General features: G+C 45.8%; 1 long non-coding RNA gene across 1 annotated transcript in view; it reads right to left on the bottom strand.

Moving 5' to 3' along the window:
- Window positions 1-1,136: 1,136 nt before the first annotated feature.
- Window positions 1,137-10,456, bottom strand: part of LOC132228651 (uncharacterized) — a 16,547-nt gene continuing 7,227 nt past the window's right edge. The window contains exon 4 of the long non-coding RNA XR_009451395.1: window positions 1,137-5,563. This is a non-coding gene — a long non-coding RNA (uncharacterized LOC132228651). The remainder of the gene's footprint in view (window positions 5,564-10,456) is intronic.

Below are 10,456 nucleotides of genomic sequence, written 5' to 3'. Positions count from 1 at the left end.
AAGAAAAAAAACAAAAGTCTCAGTTGTTATGTTGTTACAACTGAGCTAAATGGAAAAGACCTTTTTTTTTTACAGCTCAACAACCTTCTTGCCCAGAGGCAGGAAGGAGGTGAGGAGAACAGCCGGCTGCTCCAGCCTGGGCAGACCGAAAGCAGGGTCCCTGGGGAAACAGAAGGAGAGGAGGACCTTCCCTCACGGGTGGAAAGGCCGGCGTCAGGCCAGCTTTCCGCTGCTGCCCACAGAAAGCGAGAATGCCCACTGAGCTCCTGTCCCAGTCCCCCCACAGCAACAGTCTGTCAGTTTTACACCTTTTCACTTCTAAAGCTGTCCTCTGTTTATGACCTATTCACCTTCTATATAAACTTAGCGCAGAGGCCGGCTCACACACTGTGGCAAGCTCAGGGTCCAGTTCAGTTCTGTAAGCCCAGCACCTTGCTATATGCTTAGGAAAATAAAAGATAGTTGAGATGTGCTTTCTGCCCCTCCAGGAAATGACAGTACAGAACATCAAAATGTTTTTTAATGTTCATACCTCGGAAAAAAAATGTTCTGTATGGATCATATGTGTGTGTGTGTATAAAAAAAAAAACACCTAAATTTTTGTCTGTCCATTTAGAAGTGATTAACACTTACTGCTTATGACATACCATGCACTATTCTCAATGGTCTATATATATTAATACTTCATTACAAGACAGCTACAAACATTAAGATCTTGTAATAATGAGATACATACATATTTTTAAATGATTTATTTATCAATAATTCGAAAGTTATTTTTGTATCTGCTAACACAATATTACAACTAACATGGTCTGGAAGCGAGAGTTTTAAATGTCATACAAATCGTAGTGGCCTCAAACTATTTGAGGCTACCTTTTTTTTCAAGCTTCAATGTCTTATTTATTTATTGTTGACACTATTACAGATGTTCTCTCCCCACCGTTTCCCACCTCTACCCAGCACCCCCCATGTCTCTTTTAATTTTCAACTTTTTTGAGATAATTTTTTAAATTTAAATTCTTTATTGTTTAAAATATTACATAAGTCTCCTTTTTCCTCCATTGACCTCTCCCAGGTCACCCCCAACCCCCAGCACATGCCCTCACACCCCTCCTCCCCCCATCTGTGTCCATTGGTTATGCTCATATGCATGCATACAAGTCCTTTGGTTGATCTCTTACCCCCTCACCCCTGCCTTCCGTCATAGGTTGGACAGTCTGTTCCATGCTTCTATGACTCTGGTTCTATTTTTGTTCATCAGTTTATGTTGTTCATTATATTCCACAAATGAGTGAGATCATATGATATTTATCTTTCTCTGACTGGCTTATTTCGCTTAGAATAATGCTCTCCAGTTCCATCCATGCTGTTGCAAATGGTAAGAATTCCTTCTTTTTTACAGCAGCGTAGTATTCCATTGTGTAGCTGTACCACAGTTTTCTAGTCCACTCATCTGCTAATGGGCACTTAGGTTGTTTCCAAATCTTAGCTATTGTAAATTGTGCTGCTATGAACATAGGGGTGCATATATCCTTTTTGATTGGTGTTTCTGTTTTCTTGGAATATATTCCTAGAATTGGGATTACTGGGTCAAATGGGAGTTCCACTTTTAACTTTCTGAGGAAACGCCACACTGCTTTCCACAGAGGCTACTTTTTAAAGGCCCGCTGTACACCTCTAGGGAAGCTCATCATTAAGGCTAGAGGCCGTAAAACCGTATTGCAAGTGCTCTTCTTAATCACTGTTGACTTTTTTGTCCAGCTTTACGCCAGCTGTGATTAGCTTATGGTGGGTTTTACCTTGTAATGTGGCCGATGAAGGGCTTGTGCTAGGTATGGGAGAAGTGCAAGATCAGCTATGTAGAGGGAGCAGAGAGGAAGGGCATTTAGTTCTGCTGGCAGGGGCGGGGTAAGGGAAGGCTTTCTTTGTGAAGTGATGCATTCTAGGCAGAGGGAACAGCCTGGAACAGCATGAGCTGAGATCCAGAAGCTTTAAGCAGGAGGTGGCTTCAGAGAACTATTTGCTCAGTGTTGCTGAATGTAAAGATGGTAAAGATGGTCTTAAGAGCTTTTTTTAAAAGTGGGGGGTGGCTGTTGAGTTGTTCTGGGCTTGACAAGAACAACCTTAAAGAAACAAATTAACCTGCGATATGAGGCTCCTGCCCACAAGAACACCTGTTTGTCCATGTGGAAGAGCATCTGAGGGGTGGCAGGAAGCTCCAGCCCCAGGTGCTCACGGGCCCAATCCCTCCCTCCTATCAGCTAGGATTCTCTGCACAGGTACATCATTGACGGAAATCCAAGCGGCTCAGTGGCGACCAGCCAACCATTTCCAAAGAGACTCCTAGTAACGTGGAGCTGAACCCAGTAATGCAAATCCGCTCAAGGTGCGGCCCAGCTGAGTGGGTGTGCTTGGAGGATGCCAGCCTCTGACACCAGTGGAAGACGAGGAGCCAACAGGTCATGGTAGAAAAGGTAAAGGGAGATTTCCATTTCAAACCTGCTTTGCGAACAGCGACGGACGGCCTTATCTTCTTGAAGGAAAAGGAAAAGGAATCAAGGCGCTGAGGTCAGGAAATGTGCGCCCAAAAGGAACTCAAGGCTCACGGTGCCATGTTGGAAACCACGGTGCCTGCAGGGAGCAGGGGAGATGGGCTTGAGCATACAAGAGGATTTCTCCAGTCCTATACCCTCCTAAAGAGCAGGCAGAGGTATGAAGACCAAATGCTGGTCTCCTTCCTGAGCAAGGACCCATCCGCCTGCCTCGGCGAGCACCATGGCAGATTGGGGAACTGCACTCTGTGAAATGGTAGGACCGGACTCTGCCCTGAACAGCTCCAAGGCTGTTGGTTCCCAGCGTCTCCTTTTGGCACTGCTCTGCCTGCCACAGAATTGCTGGTACACTTCTATTGCACTCTTACACAATACAAAGTGAAACTTCATTGACTCTTTTCATGTGGAACTGAAAAAAGGGGGGGCTTCATTGACAGAGTGAGAAAGAACAGAAATGATTAGGGATTCCTCTCTAGGAGCTCTCGGGTTCACAGACACAGATTTTATTGTCCTTGCTCCTTGGCAGCTAATGCTGAAACAGAATCTTCCAAGCTGGCTGCCCTGGACCGAGTTTTCTAGACCAGAGGCTGGCAAACTACGGCCCACGGGCCAATGCTCGCCCACCATCCATTTTTGTATGGCTTGAGAACTAAGAATAGCTTTTACATTTTTTAAAGTGTTATAAAAAAAAAAAAAGAAAAGACTTACAGTGGACAATAATGTATGGTACGCTTAAAATTTGTTAAGAGGATAGATTTCATGATAATAATAATTTCATATTAATAATAATTTTTAAAAGAACAGTCAAGGAAAGGATGGTTAGTATTTCGCGACACATGAAAATCATATGAAATTCAAATGTGAGTGTCGCTACATAATGTTTGATTGGAAGACAGCCATACTCAGGCTTAGGGCTGCTTTCACACCACAGCGGTGGAGGCAAAGGCAGGGCTTGCTCCCAAAAGTCCTCGTGAGGCTTGGAGGTCCCCAAGGCTGATCTGAATCCATGAGACTAACCTGCTAATTCCACCAGGGTTGTTCACAGAATGTTAACTCTTTTACAGCTACGTTGGTGTTTGTATGCCAAAGTCATTGTAGAACAGGAGGGGACCTGTTTGGGGTTGACTATCCCTGCCAGGGAAATATAGGTCAATTGGCAGGGCAGGGTGGGGGGGCTCTTAAAAGTCCCTGGCTTCTGTGTAACAAGTCAAATTTGTGCAGGTTTCTTAGGGCCATTGCAACCAAGACCCTCCCCAACCTCCCTCTCCACCCCAAAGGCCCAGGTCTAAATAGTCTTTCTCAGTGGTTCTCAACCTTCTGGCCCTTTAAATACGGTTCCTCATGTTGTGAGCCAACCATAAAATTATTTTCGTTGCTACTTCATAACTGTAATGTTGCTACTCTTATGAATCATAATGTAAATATCTGATATGCAGGATGGTCTTAGGCGACCCCTGTGAAAGGGTTGTTCGACCGCCAAAGGGGTCGCGACCCATAGGTTGAGAACCACTGGTCTATCTGGCGTCTTTGAGGCTGCCAGCGGTGCCCCTCCTCTTTCCTTTGCTATGGGGAGCAGACAAGAGTGAGTCCCACATTAGGAATGCAGCAAGCAGATGGACAGTTGCTACGTTTTGGGTTGTTTCCAACCCCCCTTTCCTGTCTGCACCCTTCCCCCCATTTCTCCCAGTGTCCCAAGTACATTTTTTAAAAAGAGAGGGCAAAACACAGAAACTTCCCTCCTGACAGCCCCACTGCCTGTCCCCACTACTTCCCAAATTTCAGGCCAGCAGACAACCTCTGCCCCACTGGGGAGGTCTTCTCCAGGGACCATCCCTCCTCTCTGTTCTCTCAGCTCCCCTAGGGTGAAGGAGGAGGCCTGAGAGTGGAAAGGGAGTGGGAAATCAAGGTATGAGCTGCCCACCCCACTTCTGGAGCCCTGTGTAAGGGCTGTGAGAAGCTGATAAGTTGAAGGGTGGAAGGGAAGCCACCTTCAATACCAGCAGCTGTTCAGACGTCGGTGGGGAGTCTTCCCTAGGTGCCTCTGGCTAAGCTGCTCAACCTATGGGGGCTGTGGAGGTAGCGTGGAGGCACAGACCAGGGACCTTGTAGGGCAACAGGGAGTGAGAGCTGTGGGAGACACAGGCAGAGGGAAGACCTGTGCAGAAGTGGCCCACTCAGCCCCAGGCCATACCAAGCTGGACCATATCCACCCAGGTTCTTGCTTGAGCAATTAGGCATCACTTAGGGTTCATTTCTAACTTGTGCTTCTTTGCTTGGTTTGGCTTACCTTACTTTCCACTCACATCCACCCCCAGATTAGAAAGCAATTCCAATGTCATGATGCCATTTAAGACCAAAGGCAGTCGCAGTAGCCAGGAAGGCATTCCAGATGGTGTGGCGGGAGTAAGGAATTCCTGGGCTTACAGGGAGCAGGGAGAGTATGCAGACACCATCTGTGATCGCCGGGGAAATATAATAGGACCCATGGAATGGGGAACCGCATACAACACAGGGTAGGAGGTTGTCTTTTTAGCCGCTCTAGGGTCTGGGGTCCTCTCCATAGGCTGCAGTAAGGAAGTCCCTCCAATGTCATCCTGCTATGACCTCTTCCACCTCCCAATTTGAAAATGAAGTGCTGCCTCTCTACAAATGCTTCCAGCCTGGAAACCAAAGAGTCACTGGCGCCTGCCTTTCATTCCAATAGCTGTTCCCTTTTCTCCTGGCCCCCACCCAAGCCCTCCACCCCTTAATGAGCCACTGAATACAAGAGGAAATGCCAGCAGGACTGGGGGCCTGGTCACCTCACGGGCTCCAAAGCAGAGCTTGGCTGGGGGAAGGAGGGCTAACTTATGTCATCGCTATTCAAGGGCCTGGGCTCTTCCTGCCCAGCTCTGGGTATTGGGCTCAGCAGCTGGTCCTGGGAAGAGATGAAGCTTCTGGGTTCTTGAACTGGATCCTGAGATGCTGATGCCTTCTGGAGACAAGATGGCGGTGGAAACCAGGAGGCCCTGAGAAAAGTAGGACAAAGACAGAGACTTGAGTTGGGGAGGTGAACACACAATACAGTGTGCAGGTGACGTGTTGTAGAATGGTGCACCTGAAACCTATATAATTTTGTTAACCAGTGTCACCCCAATAAATTCAATAAAAAAGAAAAAAAAGAGTAGGACAAAGGATATTCATCTGATCTGTCTGCAAAATAACCAAATACCCACTGGCTACATCTTCCTGGGCCTCGAGAGATATGCATAAAAGTAGAAGACACAATAATGCCCTCACTAAGCCCCATGTTATTGTAGATTATTGAATACATGCCTTAAAACTAGGAATACAGCCCAGCTGGTGTGGCTCAGTGGTTGAGCATAGACCTATGTATGACCCAGGATGTCATGTTTCGATTCCCCGGTCAGGGCACATGCCTGGGTTGTGGGCTTGATCCCAGTGTGGGGCATTCAAGAGGCAGCTGATCAATAATTCTCTCTCATCATTGATGTTTCTATCTCTCTCTCCCCCTCTCCCTTCCTCTCTGAAATCAATAAAAATATGTATTTTTTTAAAAAGAATCGTGGAATGATTTTATATTTCCCCCAAGACATATTGTGAATATTCTTTAAGTTATTTTGTTAAATAAATTCCTCAGAGGACAAGAGGTTCCTACAGCATGCAGGACTGAGCTAATGGGAATGTGTCCCTTGACCCTACAAATACATAAATGTGGGTAAACCATATCATTATAGATAGATGATAGATAGATAGATAGATAAGACAGATACATATACATATACATATACATATACATATACATATACATATACATGGTTAAAAAAAGGGGGGAAGGGAAAGAGAAATCATCATGTTTTAGAACCAAAGAGGGAACTCACAGGCAGAGAGCTGTCACATGAGCCTGATGTGGCAGTCAGGGAGGGGGTGGGAACTGGGCCCGGGTGCCGGCTGAAACTGAGACCCTTGTGTAAAGCTGCCCAAAATGGACTCAAAAAACCCTTCCCAGCAGGACAGAGAAACAGAAAGCAAGATTTCTGTGTCTCAGAACTCAAGATGGAAGTTGGGGGGCGGTGGGGGGAGGGGGGCGGCAGTGGGAAACTCTTCTATAAGAAATTACCAAATCAAGTTTATGCTGTGTGGACCTAAATTTCTACTACCTGTCCCATGATAATGAAAATTCTAGACCAAGAAATTAACATACAAGTTGATCCAGGCTCTGTTCAACCCTGGGGCTCCAGCAAAAGCAAATGCAAAATGGCTTTACTTCTAGAACACTGCCACTGAAAATAGAAGAATTCTAGCTGGAAGTGAGGACAATAAAAACTAGAAACCACAAAAACAAAAATGAACCACCTGAAGAATGCTGAGTAGACGCATGGAATCGGATAATTGGCATCCCACATGTTAGAAATGACAGAATAATCTAAAAGGCACTACAAAACCAAGCATGTTAAAAGTTACTAAAGAGACAACAGAGCCCTGGCCGGCTTGGCTCAGTGGATGGAGTGTCGGCCTGCGGACTGAAGGGTCCCGGGTTCAGTTCCGGTCAGGGGCATGTATCTCGATTGTGGGCACATCCCCTGAGGGGTCTCAGACTGTGAGAGGGCACAGGCCTGGCTGGGGGACACCCCACCTCCCCAACCTCCCCACCCCTCCGCCGCAGTGCATGTCATGCACCAGGCCTCTTGTATAGATATATTAGTAAAAGCCTAAGCAACCAGCTGACCAGCCAGTAGCTATGATGTGCACTGACCACCAGGGGGCAGACATTCAATGTAGGAGCTTCTGAGCGACAGTAACTTTGCAGAGTGCCCTCTCACACTCTGGGACCCCTCAGGGGATGTCAGACTGCTGTTTTCGGCCTGATCCCCTCAGGCCAGGCCGAGGGACCCCACCTGCCAGAGGGACCCCACTCACTCTGCAGATGCCCTTTGAGCCCCGGTGCTGCCCCAGGTACAGCCAGCCAGGGAGGGACCGGGGGAGATTGGCTCCAGGGCATGTCCAGCCCATCTTGCCCAGTCCCGCCCCATTGGCCACCTTCTAATTAATTTCCTTTCAATGTGCACGAATCTGTGCACCAGGCCACTAGTTTTAATATAAGGTCAAATAATTCTTCTGTTTCTTTTTCTTTTTTCAAGATTGTTGTAATTATTCTAGACCCTGTGCTCTTCTATCTAAATCTTAGAATAAATGTGTCTATGACTACAAAAATACCTTGCTGGGATTTTGATAGAAATTATATTAAATCTATAGATGAATTTGAAAAGAATTGACATTTCTGCTATGTTGAATCTTCCAATCCATGCCCATAATATATCTCTCCATTTATTCAGGTGTGGTTTTTTTGTTTGTTTCATCAGCATTTTGTAATTTTCAGCATGCAAACCTTGTGCATGTTTTTTGGGGTTTTTTGTGTGTGTGGTTTTTTAAAATAGATTTTTATTGATTTCAGAGAGGAAGGGAGAGGGAGAGAGACAGAAATATCAATGAGAGAATCATTGATTGGCTGCCTCCTGCACTCCCCCTACTGGGGCATCAAGCCCACACCTGGGCATGTGCCCTTGAGTGGAATGGAACCGGGACCCTTCAGTCCGTAGGCTGACGCTCTATCCCCTGAGCCAAACCAGCTAGGGCTAATTTTTAAAAATTCACTTTGGCAATACATAAGATGGGGTAAATTAAATGCTTCAGGGATCCAAATATAAGTTACTAACTTATTGAATTAGTTTAAAGAAAGAACATTGCAGGAATTTTCAATACCGCTATATTCCCAGTACCTAGAATATCCCCTGGCAAGAAACTCTCAGTAAAACTTTGAGTGACAGACTGTCAAAAGAACTTATTAAGCCGAAACCGGTTTGGCTCAGTCGATAGAGCATCGGCCTGCAGATTGAAAGGTCCCAGGTTCAATTCCGGTCAAGGGCATGTACCTGGGTTGCAGGCACATCCCCAGTAGGAGGTGTACAGGAGGCAGCTGATCGATGTTTCTCTCTCATCGATGTTTCTAACTCTCTATCTCTCTCCCTTCCTCTCTGTAAAAAATCAATAAAATATATTTTTTAAAAAAGAACTTATTAAAAAGGAACAAAAGCACTGACCGGTTTGGCTCAGTGGATAGAGTGTCAGCCTGAGGACTGAAGGTCCCAGGTTCAATTCCAGTCAAGGGCATGTACCTTAGTTGCGGGCACATCCCTGGTGGGAGGTGTACAGGAGGCAGCTGATCGATGTTTCTCTCTCATCGATGTTTCTAGCTCTCTATCCCTCTCCCTTCCTCTCTGTAAAAAATCAATAATATATATATTTTTTTAAAAAATAAAAGGAACAAAAATTGCCTGGCCAGTGGTGGATCAGCGGTTGAGCATCAACCAATGAACCAGGAGGTCAAGACACATGTCCGGGTTTCACGCTTGATCCCCAGTACCAGGACATGAAGGAGACGGCCAATCAGTGATTCTCTCTCATCAGTGATGTTTCTACCTCTCTTCCTCTCCCTCTCTCTCTCTGAAAAAAACAAAAACATTTAAAGAAGAAAAATTTACAAAGCAAAACCTACAGACTTAGTGAGAGGACCACTAGAGGGCGCTCCAGCCCAGTAGCTAACAGCAAACAGCCCCACGTAAAGCACTCATCTCCATGGGAGAATCTTGGGGTTCCCCTAGCACAGTGGTTCTCAACCTTCCTAATGCCGAGACCCTTTAATACAGTTCTCATGTTGTGGTGACCCCCAACCATAAAATTATTTTCGTTGCTACTTCATCACTGTAATTTTGCTACTGTTATGAATCGTAATGTAAATATCTGATATGCAGGATGTATTTTCATTGTTACAAATTGAACATAATTAAGGCATAGTGATTAATCACAAAAACAATATGTAATTATATATGTGTTTTCCGATGGTCTTAGGCGACCCCTGTGAAAGGGTCGTTCGACCCCCCAAAGGGGTCATGACCCACAGGTTGAGAACCGCTGCCCTAGCACTTCCCATACTCTAGGGTGGTTCAGAAGAGTAAATCCTAGGCCCACCCCTCCTTCACATCACACCCCCATGTCTTTCCTCTTTTGTGTGCATGTTTTCTCATGTGTACAAGTCAACCCTCTGACCCAGAGGGTAGGATTGCAGGCCCTCTATGTGCCGTTCCTACGTGCTGGAACACTTAATAAATGTCACATTTTGCGCCTCAAATAAAGTAAATAGAATGTCACAGGCAGAAGCCTAGCCTGGGAATCAGGAGGTGGGTTTCTAGACAATTCTTTACATTCACTGTAAGTTCATCAGGTCCCTAACACTGTGCTATAAGTTTTATAGGTAAACTAGAGGCCCGATGCACAAAATTCATGCAAGAGTAGGCTTTCCTTCCCCTGGCTGCCGGCACCGGCTTCCCTCTGACACCCAGGACACCGGCTTCCCTCGGCTTCGTCCGGAAGGTCATCCAGAAGGATGTCTGGTCTAATTAGCATATTACACTTTTATTATTATAAATAGTGTTACTCCATTTTACAGATAACAAAAATTGAATTTCAGAGTGCTTATCAAGGGTCACATAGATCATAAGCAGATTTTGTGATCATGGTATCTCCCCTGCCAGGTAAGTATCATAAGCAGATTTTGAACCGAGGACATTTTGTCTACAAAACCCATGGAATTAACACTACACCATCAGCTTTGAGTTCAAATATGTGACTATTGAGAGCATTCATGCTTTCTGTGAGATCCGGTAAGGCTAGAAGACTGAATGCTGGGGTTCAGTTGGAGTCAGGGGAGGGGAAAGAGAGGCAGTTATATTGGAGCCCTTTCTGGGGGGTAGGAGAGGGAACTGTCATCACCCAGAAGAACAGGGTGGGCCCACCCTCGGGCAAGAGTCTTCAAGGTTTCTATCTGCTATGAGCTGAACCTT

This window comes from Myotis daubentonii, chromosome 2 (genome assembly GCF_963259705.1).
Source record: "Myotis daubentonii chromosome 2, mMyoDau2.1, whole genome shotgun sequence".
NCBI classification, from domain to species: domain Eukaryota; kingdom Metazoa; phylum Chordata; class Mammalia; order Chiroptera; family Vespertilionidae; genus Myotis; species Myotis daubentonii.
This window is presented reverse-complemented; position numbering and strand designations above follow the sequence as displayed.